Source organism: Myxine glutinosa, chromosome 11, assembly GCF_964187855.1.
Source record: "Myxine glutinosa chromosome 11, kmMyxGlut1.1, whole genome shotgun sequence".
Taxonomy (NCBI): domain Eukaryota; kingdom Metazoa; phylum Chordata; class Myxini; order Myxiniformes; family Myxinidae; genus Myxine; species Myxine glutinosa.
In genome coordinates this window covers 66,858,035-66,873,374 of record NC_136271.1, presented here as the reverse complement: position 1 = coordinate 66,873,374, position 15,340 = coordinate 66,858,035, and the positions used below count along the sequence as shown (strand labels likewise).

The window sequence follows — 15,340 nt, the reverse complement described above, 5'->3', positions numbered from 1 at the left end:
GAAAATTGAGGATTTTAGAAATTTGACAAAGTTGTTGACCTTTGGCCTATGTTGACCTTTTGACCTCAAAATCAATAAGCTTCGAGCTTATGACCGACTCTACCATTTGATGACGTTTCATAAAGATCGGTTCTTGAAATTGCGACCTGTAAGCGATTGATACACAGAGACAGACAGACAGGCAGACAAACAGACAAACGGACAGAATAACGCACAAGACCAACCAATTTACTTGAAAAATCTTCGATTTGTGCAATGGTTGCTTGCAGGGAGTGCACTTCAGGTCTGATCTCCTATATCTGTACCACTCCTGATATTAACATGGCCTGGGAATTCTTCCACAGAAACCTGTTTTCCCTTGTGCACAGATTCATCCCATCTAATCTTCATTCATCACACCCATCCTCCCACCCATGGTACATTGAATGTTGTGGTGAGGTGGTTGCTCTGAAACAACTTGGCTTCGCTTCCTGGAAGGCAAATCAGACCAAAGGCAACCTCAGGTCATTCCAGAAAGCTCGTAAAAAGTGTGTGTCTCCACACACTCTCAGGGAAGCCAGCAAACAACATCCGTCCAACCTCAAGAACCTGGTGGTGTTTTGTTAAGTCTGTCTCTGTCTGTCTGTCTGTCTGTCTCTGTCGAGGGCCTTTCACTTACTCACCGCAGGCAGGTTGGTGGTCTTTCCGTCTTCTATCGACTCCTCTCCGGCCTTGCTCCCCCAGCTCTCTCTGGGCTCTGTCCCCCAAATATTCCTGCAGGTCGCACAAGATCTGCCTGCAACCCTCTTATGGTTAAACTGCCAAAATCAAGACTCTCTGCTCACCTTCACTCCTTCATTCCTCTTTTCTCCCGCCTCTGGAACAAACTCCCTCACTCTCTTCAATCCCACTCCTCCCTCCAGGTCTTTAAAACGGCTGTTCACCACCATCTCTTATCTTCCCCCATCCAACACCTTGATCTTTTCTACCCCCGCTAATTTCACCCCAAATCCACTTTTTTTAGGTGACTTTTGTCTTCTTTCCTGGAAGTCCTTGGTGTCCTTGCGTTTTATACCTATCCTGCCTCCCCCCAGGCCCTCTCCCTCCCACACATCTCCCGATGTCCCCGCTCTCAAATGTTGTGTTTGTGTGCTTCCTCCCCTTCTCTCCCAATCTTGTCGACCGCTCCCCTTTTTATATACTTTGTTTGCTTGTTTGTTTGATTTGTTTGTTTGATAAATGTTAGCTCTTTCACGAGCCTCGACTCTGTATACAAAAAAAAAAGAAAAAAATCTCTGAAGTATGCTCTCCCTCCATTCGTTTCGTCACTTAAAATGGCACCATAGCCAACTCTTCCCGTGAGAAGGCTGAATGTGTTTGCTTCCAAATTTTATGTCCCCAACTCCTTCATCTCTGTATACACCCTACAAGTTGTACCCAACTACTTATGGACTCTGTTTTGCATATGAGAAGGTGGAGAAGATTCTGGTGACCTTTGACAGGACTGGATTCTGCAACCTTTGCAGAAGCACCTGGACAGGATGGCACCAGCTCACGTGTCCTAAAAACCTGCCATGCTTTTCTTGCACATTCTCTGCCCTTTTCATCCTAATTATTTGCTCTAGGTCCTCTTCCATCTGTTGGACGACACTCGGTAGATCAGCCAACATCACCACAATACATAAAGCAGAACGGCACTCGGTAGCGTGCATACCTCCACCAGGCTGAACAGTTGACGTTTTGTATCCCACTGATAGGCTGGATCAGGAACCAGACATGAACCAGAATCGAATTGGCTTTCTCTTGTCACCTAACTCATCCACCAAGTTTTGTCACAACTTGTCCACAACCTATTGAAATATCATGCTATACAGTCAAGTGAAAAAGTAAGTACACCCCATGTAAAGTTTTGACTTTTTCAACATATTTCAACATACAGCTATTTGATCTTCATTTCAACAATATTGATAGAAAAAGGTGATATAATATAACAAATATCATGAAACATTTACATTTTGTAGTCCATTGTATAATTTAAATAAACATAAATGCAAATTTTGCATGTGGAAAAAGTAAGTACACCCTTGGCTCTAATAGGTGGTATTGCCCCCTTTGGCAGAAACAACCTCAAGTAGGCGTTTCTTGTAACTGTCTACCAGTCTCTGACATCGACTGGGAGAAATTTTTGCCCACTCCTCCATGCAGAATTCTTTCAGCTGTGAAAGCTGTACATCGACTGGGTCATTGTCATGTTGCAAGGTCCACCTTTGATTGAGCTTCAACTTTCCAACAGATGGCCTCACATTATCGTCAAGCACCCTCTGGTGCTTATGGTATCATATGAAGAATTCATTGTGGATTCTATGATGGTGAGCTGCCCAGGCCCTGATGCAGCAAAGCTGCCCCAAACCATAATATTTCCACCATCATGTTTTACAGTTGGTATCAGGTTCTTGTGATCAAATGCTGTCTTTGGTTTTCGCCAAACATGTCTTCTGGTACTGTGGCCAAATAGCTCGACCTTTGACTCATCTGTCCAGAGCACATTGTTCCAGAAGTGCCGGTCTTTGCCGAGGTGTTCATTGGCAAACTTTAGTCTTTCCCTGATGTTCTTTCTGGACAGCAAAGGTTTCCTCCTGGCACACTTTTTTTTTTTCTTTTTTTTTTGTATACAAGATCGAGGCTCGTGAAAGAGCGAACATTAATCACACAGAAAGACAAACCGACACATAAAACATATAACATCGGGAGCGGTAGACAAGATGGGGAGAGAGGGGGAAGGACACAAACACAACATTTGAGAGCAGGGACCGAGAGACATGGAGACATCGAGAGATCTGAGAGAGGGCGAGGGCTTTGGGGGAGGGGCATGGGAAGGGGGGGGGGTGGGAGAGGTATAAAACATATGGACACTGCCAGGACTTCCAGGAAAGAAGTTGGAATTTCAAACAAGGTGGATCTGGGGTGAATTAGCGGGGGTAGAAAAGATCAAGGTTTTGGATGGGGGAAGATAAGAGATGGTGGTGAACAGTTGTTTTAAAGACCTGGAGGGAGGAGTGGGATTGAAGGGAGTGAGGGAGTTTGTTCCAGAGGCGGGAGAAAAGAGGAATGAAAGAGTGAAGGTGAGCAGAGAGCCGAGATTTCGGCAGTTTAACCATCAGAGGGTTGCTGGGCAGATCTTGTGCGACCTGTAGGAATATTTGGGGGACAGAGCACAGAGAGAGCTGGGGGTGCAAGGCCGGAGAGGAGTCGGTAGAAGACAGAAAGACCACCTACCTGCCTGTGGTGAGTGAGTGAAAGGCCCTCAGAGATAGCTTCATCGCGGGAGATTCCAATAATTCTGAAAGCTTTGGTTTCAACAGCGTGAAGCCGAGCTAGGTGTGAGGCAGGAGCACTGGCCCATAGGGGAGAACAGTATTCCATTGAGCTGCGGATGAAAGCCTTGTATGTGGTGAGGAGCTCAGGTGTGCCGAGGAAGGACTTCGCACGACGGAGGATGCCCAGTCGGCGACTGGCTTTGGAGGCCAGCTTGGAAATGTGGTTTTCCCAAGAAATATCATGGCAGATAGTGAGGAGACCCAAAAGCTTGAGCGACAGAACTTCTTGGAGAGGATTGTTGAGAAAGTAGATGGGAGGGTTGTCCAGTCGATCTTTTCGGAGAGACATAGTAAGAGTGTGAGATTTGTCAGGATTGAAAGACATGTTCCACTTGTTTGACCAGTCTGTGATTTTGTCCAGGTCTTCAGAGAGTGAGGAGGCTGCAGACTGCCGATCTGAGGGAAGAGGCATGGAGCGGCAGAGAGTGGAGTCATCAGCAAAGAGATAGAGAGGATTTTCAAGAGAGTCAGAGAGATCATTGATGAAGACCAGAAAAAGCACAGGGCCAAGAACACTGCCTTGGGGAACTCCAGCCTGAACAGGAAGAGGAGATGAGAGAAACGCATTCAGGGCCACATGTTGACGACGACTAGAGAGGAAGTCCGCCAGCCATGCGTGGAGATTTCCATGGATACCAAAGGAGGAGAGTTTGGTGAGCAGAGCGGGGTGCCAGACCGTATCGAAGGCACGTGATATGTCGAGGGAGACAGCTCTAATTTCCTGTTTGGCATTGAGGACCTCCATCCATTGTTGAGACAGCAGAAGCAGCATGTCCAGAGTAGAGTGACCTGGTCTGAAACCAAATTGATGATCAGAGATCAAGCCATTGGAGAAGAGGAAAGATTTCATATCCGAAGCAATGATGGATTCTATGACTTTGCTGATAATTGGGAGAAGGCTGATTGGTCTGTAGTTGCTAGGATCTGTTTTTGCACCTTTTTTGTGCAAAGCGGTGATGTTGGCTGATTTCCAAGCAGATGGCAGTTGACCTTGAGCAAAAGAGAGGGTGAAGAGAACAGAGAGAGGGTGAGATAGAGCGGCAGAGCAGGATTTTAGGACCCGTGGGCTGATGCCGTCGGGTCCAGTTGCAGAATCAGAGTCGAGGGTTGACAGAAACTTTTCCACCTTGTCAGGAGGAAAAGGACACGGAGTCCAGGAGCAGCTGGGTACGACTGGTTATGGTGGGTACAGAGAGGGATGGGTTTGGGACACAAGATTTAGAGGCAAACACAGAGTTGAGGCATTCAGCTTTTTCACGTGCGGAGTCAGCTGTGTAGCCGTTTGAAGTAAGGGAGGGGATGGAGGGGGAACAAACACCAGAAACGGATTTGACCAGATGCCACCAGGATTTGGAAGAGGGAGACAGATAAGAGAGTTCGGTCTTGAGAATGGAGAGATATTGTTTCCTGGCTCTCCTGAGGGTGGACACACACTTGTTTCGGGCTTTGTGAAAGGAAATGAGGTTTCCTTCCGTTGGATTTGCTTTCCAGGAGACGAAGGCAAGTCGTTTCTGGGCAACAGCCTCACCACAAGATTCCGTGTACCATGGACGGGAGAAAGGGTATGACAACTGAAGACGAGATGGGATAAATCTGTGCATGAGAGAGAGCAATTTACTTTGGAAGAATTCCCAGGATGAGTTGATGTCAGAGGTGGTAGAGATGGGAGACCAGTCCAGATGATTGATGGCTGCTTGAAGACCGTGCCAGTTGGCCTGAGTGAAATGCCAGACTCGTCGACGCTGAGCAGGCTCCCTGAGGATGGTCAGAGAGATGTCCACTTTAACAAGGACATGATCAGATGATCCGATTGGAGCAGAAGAAGAGCAGCAGACATTTTCAGGGAAGTTAGTCATAACCAAGTCCAGAAGAGAAGATGCTCCGTTGACTGAGATCCGGGTCGGGTCGGATCCGGTTCCACATCTTGTACAAGCTATGGAATGTTCCTGCTTTTCTATTGTTCGACATATTGTACAAGCTGTGGAATGTTCCAGCTTTTCTATTGTTCGACATTTTCTACAAGCTATGGAATTGTTCCTGCTTTTTCTATTGTTCCACATCTTGTACAAGCTATGGAATGTTCCTGCTTTTCTATTGTTCGACATCTTGTACAAGCTATGGAATGTTCCTGCTTTTCTATTGTTTGACATTTTCTACAAGCTATGGAATTGTTCCTGCTTTTCTATTGTTCGACATTTTGTACAAGCTATGGAATGTTCCTGCTTTTCTATTGTTTGACATTTTCTCCAAGCTATGGAATGTTCCTTCTTTTCTCTTGTTCGACATTTTCTACAAACTATGGAATGTTCCTGCTTTTCTTTTGCTCGACATTTTCGACAAGCTTTGGAATGTTCCTGCTTTTCCATTGTTCGACATTTTCTACAAGCTATGGAATGTTCCTGCTTTTCTATTGTTCGACATTTTCTACAAACTATGGAATGTTGCTGCTTTTCTATTGCTCGACATTTTCTACAAGCTTTGGAATGTTCCTGCTTTTCTGTTGTACCACATCTTGTACAAGCTATGGAATGTTCCTGCTTTTCTATTGTTGGACATCTTGTACAAGCTATGGAATGTTCCTGCTTTTCTATTGCTCGACATTTTCTACAAGCTTTGGAATGTTCCTGCTTTTCTATTGTTCGACGTTTTCTTCAAACGATGGAATGTTCCTGCTTTTCTATTTCTCGACATTTTCTACTAGCTATGCAATGTTCCTGATGTTTAAAACGCGGAAAGAAGAAGTGAAGAGGAAGAGGCAGAAGCACTTACCGATAGCGATCCAACCGCAGCTCCGATCCTGCAAGGGAATTAACTCAAAACGGACACAAGATTTTGAAAGGGAAAATAATGCAAGGGTTTATTTACAAGGATAGCGGGACAGGAAAACACGCGCCGGTTATAAAATGTCCTAAATCGGGATCCCGCACACCGACTTCCAAATACGAGACAGGGGAATGAATTGCAAAAATAACTGTCCGTCGTGTATGTGTGAAATGTGGTGCGTCTTAACTGTCTGCAGTCCTGTCCACCGTCCAACGCGGCTCCAAGCTCCGGCGCAAGGAAACTCTCCGTTCGCTTCGCCCACGCGCTCCGCCAGGCCTGAGCCAACGCCCCACTCCAGGCTCCTCGTCGACCGCCCACGAGGTCCATTCCCTCACAGCACCAAAAGCACTGAGCACCGCTCCGAGCACCACGAAGATGGCGAACCAACGACCACCAGGACCTCTCAAGACGAAGAGCCAAGAGCCAAGGACGAACAACGACAAGCGAAGGGCCAGCACAACTCAATACCAAGAGCTAAGCCTCAGCATGACGCAATCCAAGTGCGGACCGTCAGCACGACTCAATCCCCCAGAGCGACCTCCCATGTAGATCAAATTTGTGCAGCCTCTTTCTAATGGTAGACTCGTGCACTTTGACATCAACAGTGGCAAGAGCTACCTGTAGGTCCCGTGATGACATTCTGGGGTTCTTAGAGACTTCTTTCAGCATCTTGCGGTCTGCTCTCGGGCTGAACTTGCTGGGGCGGCCTGGCCTGAACAAGTTGGCAGTTGTTTGGAATCTTCTCCACTTGTAGATGATCTTCCGGACAGTCGAATGATTGATTTCAAATTGTTTGGAGATCTTTTTAAATCCCTTCCCAGACTCATAGGCATCTATAACCTTCTTTCTGAAGGCCTCAGAGAGCTCCTTTGATCGAGGCATGGTGACGCCGCACACTTCAACAACAAAGAGCAAACCAAACGAAATGTCTGAGGTTTAAATAAGACAGGTTCCTCCAAGATCCTCTCTAATGATGTTCTAATCATTTGCACCTGAGCTGGTGCACCTGATTCTAATTTTCGGTATTTGATGTAGTGATAAATGTAGGGGTGTACTTACTTTTTCCACATGCGAAATTTGCATTTATGTTTATTTAAATTATACAATGGACAACAAAATGTAAATGTTTCATGATATTTGTTATATTATATCACCTTTATCTATCAATATTGTTGAAATGAAGATCAAATAGCTGCATGTTGAAATATGTTGAAAAAGTCAAAACTTTACATGGGGTGTACTTACTTTTTCACATGATTGTATGTAGATTTTTGGTCCCATCTCTAAATAGTGAAGAATCACTTAAAAATAAAAAATCGTGCCTGGATCTGGACCTTCACCAAAATCTAATCCTTTGTTCCTTGTCGCACACTCAACCTCTCCAACAAATATTGTCCGAATCCATCCACAACTTTTGGAGATACCCTGTTCACAGACAGACAGACATTAGTGAAAACATAACCTCCATCCATCTTTTGTCGGCAGAGGTATAACAGGTGCAATCCCCTTAACTACTGACCAATCAGGTTACTTCCAATCATCAGCAAGGTCAAGGGATACATCATTGCTGTTGAAATAAAATGATTTCCTTTTCTCCAATGACCTCATCTCAGTTGCTCAACTCAGATTCATATCAGGTCATTCGACCTTGGACATGCTGCTTCAACTCTTACACCAACAGTTTGAGGTCCTCAATGTCAGACATGAGATTAAGGATTTCTCACGCGACATATCTCGAGCTTTTGATACCAGTCTGGCATCCTACCTTCCTTTCCAAACTTTCTGGCTCGGGCATCCAAGGCCAACTTCACTTTTGGGAGACTAACTGCCTCTACTCTTGTAGCCAACGTGTGTCTCTCAATGGAATCCTTTCATCCCTCTCCGTGTTAAGGCTGGAGTGCCCCATGACAGTGTTCTAGGACCCACCAGATTCCTAATCTTCTTCATCGATCTGTCTGACTCTGAAAATCCACTTTATCTATTTGCTGATGACTCTACCCTCTTCTCTGACATCCCACATCCGTGAGATAGCCTCGTCCCTCTCTTCAGACATTGACAAAATCATAAACTGGTCAAATACTTGGAATATGTCATTCAATCCTGACAAATCTCAACCCCCTTCTCTGTTCCCTAATTGTGTGAACCTCAAACATCCACGGCCTCCACTTCAACCTGACATCTTTCACTCAAGGCCACGGTTGATGAACTGAACATCATCTGCTGCAATGTCATTCTACCCTTGAGGGCTTCAAGACAGCTGTTCAGCACCATCTCAGGTCATCCCACATCCACAACAATGATATTTTCTACCCTCATTAACCAACCACCTCTTTTCGGGTTTCCAATTTTTCCTTCCACTTCTGTGATTGATTGTTTGTGGCTGTATCCATCTTGTCCTTCACTTGCTCTCATTCTTCCCCACATCACATATTTCTCCAAGTCCCTACCCACCCTACTCAATCCCTCAACCCTGCCATTGGTGAGATCCCCTCCTCTCTTTCTACTGTTATATTAGTTCCGTTTAGACCTGATCTGTTCTGTGTTCTAGCTCTTCCACAATCCTCGACACTATACAAAAAACCATTTCTGCAATATGCTTCAGTATACACTGATGCATGGAATGAACGGAATGTTGATTGAAGTATGCTGAGTGCCATGGGAAACAATAAGTTCATGTTTTAAGCATCATGTTTTCGTCAGGGCAAAAGCTAATGAAGGGGTAATGCCTGAAACGTTAGCTTCTCGTTGATTCTCCTGGCGGTGAACAACCTTCTTTCAATGTTCTGTCGATACAATTCATTGTTCTACCTGCCCACTGACGCAGACCAACATGATACCGGCAGGGTACTCGAGGTTATTTGACCTGTCCCTAAAATTGCTCACATAACAGTGAGCATGATGTTGATAGGGAGTGCGAACTGGTCACAATACTGCGTCTGATCAATACCAAGCACAATCACGGTAATGGGTTCTCATAGAAGCAGAAATCTCATGTGTGGTGAGCTGAACATGAAAGTTTGTGCTCATCAAGGGGTTCATAATCATGTTGCAGCTAACCACAATCCTCATTGTCAAAATTATACACTTTACAATCATTACAGACAGATCCGCAAAGCATTTCTTTGGAATGTTAGCCACGTGGCATTGAGGACTCTGTGTACACAAAATCAGATCAGATGTAGGCGCCATTCAAATGGGTTTTCTTCATCGGGGTTTGAAGGCAATGGCACATTGTTTTTAGCTTTACCAAATGCCGAACTCCTCTAATGCAAGCCATATTTGCATTAAGAGAAAACGAACAAGGAAAATGTTAATCCATTTGTATCGTAAACATAGTGGGCTGGGAGTCAATTACGAGCCAGGCCTATTGGTTGCATCATCCTGAGAGGCGAGGAGGGGGGGGGGGGGGGATTGGCAGTGAATATACCCCTAATGCAGTGCCCCCTGTAGGTTAAGGGAGGGATTTGTAATTTGTTGAGGATGCCAGTGATAATTCACCGACTCTTTTTTGAAAGACACTGTGCTATTTACCGTGCACAGAACAGTGCTAGCAGACAGGAAATGCAACTCAATGTCCCTCCAAGGGACAGCTTTGGATGCAACCCGCTGCTACGACAATCAATTGGACAATTTATAGTTGGGTCGTGATTCAAACCCACACTAGACTGCATCTCAAATGAAAGTGTGCTACCCGTGTGCCATCCTGTTTGACTTCTTAATCATTCTGCAAGTAATATTGGAGAATGGTACTTTGGCCTTCATCGTAACGTCACAATTGTTTGATGTCAGCACTTACATTTCCATAATTCAGTTGTTTTCAACGTTACAATTCAACGAGCTTTGCTTTTTAAAAAATGACAAACATTTTATATATAATGGCTACATTTAAACAATGTGCCTACAGTGGGGCACAGCATTTGGACAAAATGCAAAGTTAAATAGTCGTCCCCACCAAGCACACACACACACACCACACACACACACACACACACACACACACACACACACACACACACACACACACACACACACACACACACACACACACACACACACACACACACCAGTGTACTGACGCTTTTGTGGGACAGAGGGCCGTGCACGTGGTGCCCGAGCTCTCGTGGATCATCTGCGATGCGGCCTGGCGGGGCAGCTTGCTGGGTTTCTCCGACCTTGGCATGTTGGGAGCGAGGGCCTGGGAATTGGCATCTCCCTTTATGCCATGTTATCCCTGGAGGGAACCGAACTCCATGAGATCAAGTAACATGCCGTATACAACAGCTTCGTGGGAGTTTTTGGTTGTGGAGGCACCCGTGGCTTGACCCTAACTGTCGAGGTTGGGTTTTGCTGACTCTAACCGGTCGAGGAGGATACGCGCGCACAGGGAGGGGTACCTGAGATAAGGCAGACCTGATTGAAAGGGGGGCCTGAGATTTGGTGAACCCGAGTGGGAGGGAGCCCTGATATTTGGTGGACCCCAGTGGGAGGAGGCCTGAGATTTGGCGGACCCAAGTGGGAGAGGGCCTGAGATTTGGTAGACCCGAGTGGAAAGTTGTGGAAAGGCACAGATCAGGGAATGGGTATAAAAAATATTTCAAAGGCCTTGAATATCCAAGCCTGGTGTTTGCTTGACGGTTAGGGTGGAGGGCTTGGGATCCTAGGATCCTGAGTTCGAATTGGCGTCAGAAAGGGCATCCGGCCATAAAAACATTGCCTCAAACAGGGAACCATGATTGTCATGGGGCCCGCAAGGCTAACCCCCGCTCGAGCGGGGAAAATGGCCTTAAAACGATCATTCATTTATTCATTCAGACCAAGTCCAAATTATAATACAGCTCCTGGATTAGCTTGAAGTGCTATCTTTGAAATTACTAAATGCGGATTTCAGAAGGTAGAACGGAGTCTTCCCAGGACTCGAAAGTGTCCACCTTTGTGTGAGTGTGTGTGCGTTTTTTAAATTGTTACCTCCATAATTTGGGTTTTAGAATGTAGAACGGAGTCCTCCCAGGACTCGAAAGTGTCCACCTTTGTGTGAGTGTGTGTGTGTGTTTTTTTTTTTTGTTACCTCCATAATTTGGGTTCTAGAATGTAGAACGGAGTCCTCCCAGGACTCGAAGACCCCTTCGGTGAAAGATTGCAATTCATGGGCTAAGTTGTGAAATAGTGTTGTTGTTCCAGGGGCTTTTTTCAGGATAGTCATCGAGCCCCGTACAGCCTCCAACTGTAGTTTGTTTGTGGTAATGTTCCCAGGGATGGGTTATAAGATCTCTGTAAGGTTCTTCTTTATGATTCCCGTTGCTCCAATTATTACTGGTACAATTTCGGCATTCTTCAGCTTCCAGGATCTTTTCACTTCATTTTTGACATCTTGGTATTTGGTCATTTTCTTGATTACTGCATTATTTAGACCAAAATCACTTGGGACTGATATCTCAATCAGCAATGCTGTCTTTTCCTTTTTGTAGCTGAGTACTATGTCCGGTCAAAATGCTTGTAGTCAGGCTCACTATGTTTTTTCGTTCAAAATTTTGGTAGATTAGCAAAACTATACATTTTTGGAATATTCAGAGCATGAGGAATCCAAAAATTAATGTTTACATTTGCGTAGACACCTTTGCGAAAATGACACTCAGGACAGTGATGAAGATCTGTAAAAGCATATTCCTGAACGGTATAGACCTCGTAGATCCTGTGTTCAATTGGACTTGCAAGTAGACTTATAGTTCAATCTGATACTACCTATAACTTGCTATAACAACCTATAACTTCAAAGGACTTGCAATATCATGTATTATGTAATACAGTTATATCACAAATATAAAGACAATGGTTTTCAATTACCTTTGTTTGTTGCTTTTCTATAATCCTGAGCACTATTTTGAGGCCTTTATTTGATTCCTTGACCCAGAAAACATAGGATTAGCATATTTAATTAAGTATCTAGGTTCACTAGAAGCCGAGATCGCGCAAAATATGTATTTTATGGCGGCCATTTTCAAAATCCAAAATGGCGGCCATTCAGGTGTCTGTGCAAATGCCAACATTGATTTTCATATTCTCCATGCTCTGAAGATTCCAAAAATGTACAGGTTTGCTAATCCCAAAATTTTGAAAGAAATTATATTTGTTAACATAGTGAACCTGACTATCTTCATCACTGTCCTGAGTGTCATTTTCGCAAAGGTGTCTACGCAAATGTAAACATTAATTTTTGGATTCCTCATGCTCTGAATATTCCAAAAATGTATAGTTTTGCTAATCTACCAAAATTTTGAACGAAATTATATTTGTTAACATAGTGAACCTGACTATTGGTTTCCTATGTTCATGTTGGATGGGATCATCAGGTCATACGTGAGCATTACTTCCTTGTTTTCAATGATTGCTTTTGGTCCATGATGCCATGAGCTTTGTGGAAATGGGATATTGATATTTCTGCAGATGTGCCAGTGGATTACTCCACATACCTTGTTGTTCCTTTGGATGTACAGCTGTTCTGACATGGTTTTTTTTTACATCCTGACCGGAGGTGACTCGTGCTTTCTGTTACTACCTTACAAAACCTACACTTGTCCGATTGACTCAGTCCTGACATCTTCTTAAAGCCATTCATGTAGTGTCCTTGGTCTAGGCCCTAGGGCATTAATAATGATTTGTTTTCGGTCCCAGTTGAGCTGACCTCTTCTTAGCCATTCCATTGATCCTTCTTTGTCTATACACAATTTGTCCAACTCTATATTTCTCTGCTCTTTTGTCTTTCTCCCAGTTATCGTTATATATCTGCTGATATTTCATCGTGTATTTTTCTTTTGTCTTTTTTGCAATCGTTGAGGCTGTATTAATTGCTGTTTCAGTTTGGTGAATGACATCTTCTAATGGCACCTGTTTTTCGAAGTTTTTTGCAAGGTGAGTAAGAGATACCTTTTCTTGTTTGATGTATTCATGCTTGTATACAAATTGTATTCGGTAGTCTGTTTAGCTTTTCACATACTCTGCTAATCCTACAGTCATCACTCTGTGCACTTGATTGAGTTCCATCATGCCGCCACCTCATTCTTTCCTCGACAGGTACATTCTTGGGATGCACTGATTTTTACAGAACATTTTGTGGATAATGAGGAGTTTCCTTGTTTGGATATCTAGTTTTTTTGCTGTCTGCTTGTGGTCAGTTTAATACTCTGCAGCTATACTGGCACACTAGTGCTGCTCGTTTGTTACCTCCACCACCAAAAGTGGATGGAGGTTATGTTTTCACCCCTGTCTGTTAGTCTGTCTTTGTCTTTATTAGTCGTTTGTTACTTGCAAAATCAAAGATTTTTCAAGTATATTGGTCGGTTGCGTTTGTGGGTCTGTCTCTCTGTCTGTTTGTCTATTTGTTTGTCACCGGCCTACAGGTCACAATTTTCAACCGATCTTCACAAAACTTCACCAAATGGTAGAGTTGGACAAAAGCAAGAAGCCTATTGTTTTTGGGGTCAAAAGGTCAACATAGGCCAAAGGTCACCAACTTTGCTAAATTTCTAAAATCCTCAATTTTCATCCGATTGACTTGAAATTTGAAGAGGACTTGCATATCTGGTCACTGAATTCAACCACCAAGTATTTTTGAGGTCAACATAGGCCAAATTTCTAAAATCCTTAATTTTCATCCAATTGACTTGAAATTTGAAGAGGACTTGCATATCTAATGACTGAATTCAACCACCAAGTATTTTTGAGGTCAACATAGGCCAAAAGGTCAACATAGGCCAAATTTCTAAAATCCTCAATTTTCATCCAATTGACTTGAAATTTGAAGAGGACTTGCATATCTAATGACTGAATTCAACCACCAAGTATTTTTGAGGTCAACATAGGCCAAAAAGTCAACATAGGCCAAATTTCTAAAATCCTCAATTTTCATCCAATTGACTTGAAATTTGAAGAGGACTTGTATATCTGGTCACTGAATTCAACCACCAAGTATTCTTGAGGTCAACATCGGCCAAAAGGACAACATAGGCCAAATTTCTAAAATCCTCAATTTTCATCCAATTCACTTGAAATTTGAAGAGGACTTGCATATCTGGTCACTGAATTCAACCACCAAGTATTTTTGAGGTTAACATAGGCTAAAAGGTCAACATAGGCCAAGTTTCAAAAATCCTCAATTTTCATCCGATTGACTTGAAAATTGAACAGCATTTGCACATTGAGTCACTAAATAGGGAAACTAACTATTTTTGAGGTCAAAAGGTCAAAGGTCAACTCAAGGTCAACCCTCCAAAATCATAAATTTTCATCTGAAAAGTCATCACTTCCTATTGACCCGATTGAAAAATCTTCCTATTGACCCGAGCTTTGATCAAGATTGTCAATTTTAATCTTGATGAAATGGACAATTTGCTGTATCAATGGAATTTTATTTTCTTGGGGGGGTTGGGGGGGTGGATTTTGCAAGTATCGTGCTCCGCATGACGTCTTCTTATTTGTTTGTTTGTGAACAAAATATCTCAAAAAGTTGTGGACGGATTCGGACGAAAATTGGCAGAGATGTAGCATATGTCACAAGGACGAAATGATTAGATTTTTGTGAAGATCCGGATTCCGATCCGGCTACTTGAATTTTTAAAGTGATTCTTCACCATTGGGAGATAGGGGAAAAATCGATATATAGCAGGATATCTCAAAAAGTTGTTGGCGGATTTGGACAAAACTTGGTGGACCGGTTGGGTGACTGACAAGGACAAATAGATTCGATTTTGGTGAAGATCTGAATATGGATTCGGATATGACAATTATTTAATTTTTTAAGTGATTCTTCATCATTGGGAGATGGGGCCAAAAACTATATGCAGTCTGTATGCAGTCTGTGTCTCACATATGCAGTCTATGTCTGCTTGGCTGCATCATTTCCTGGGGGCATGGCTGGGCCGCTGATGCAATGCCCCTCTCCATTACCAGTCAGCTGGTACATATTTTGCCGATCTCAGAAGAATGACAAGTTGAGTCAACCCACCTGGTGTTAATTCAACGGCATGACAGAGGCTCGAACTCAGGATCCTAAGATCTCAAGCCAGCCTGATCTCAGTGAAGGGTTCATTCACATTTATCTCAATAGCTGCAGCACATCACAACTGCATTCTCTTCAATTACTTAATTCATCATGTAGCACACAAATC

At 43.6% G+C, this 15,340-nt stretch overlaps 1 protein-coding gene across 4 annotated transcripts in view; it reads right to left on the bottom strand.

Annotated features, from left to right (window-relative positions):
* LOC137436726 (nesprin-1) overlaps window positions 1-15,340 on the bottom strand; it is a 344,176-nt gene that overhangs the window by 278,519 nt on the left and 50,317 nt on the right. The window lies entirely within an intron of this gene.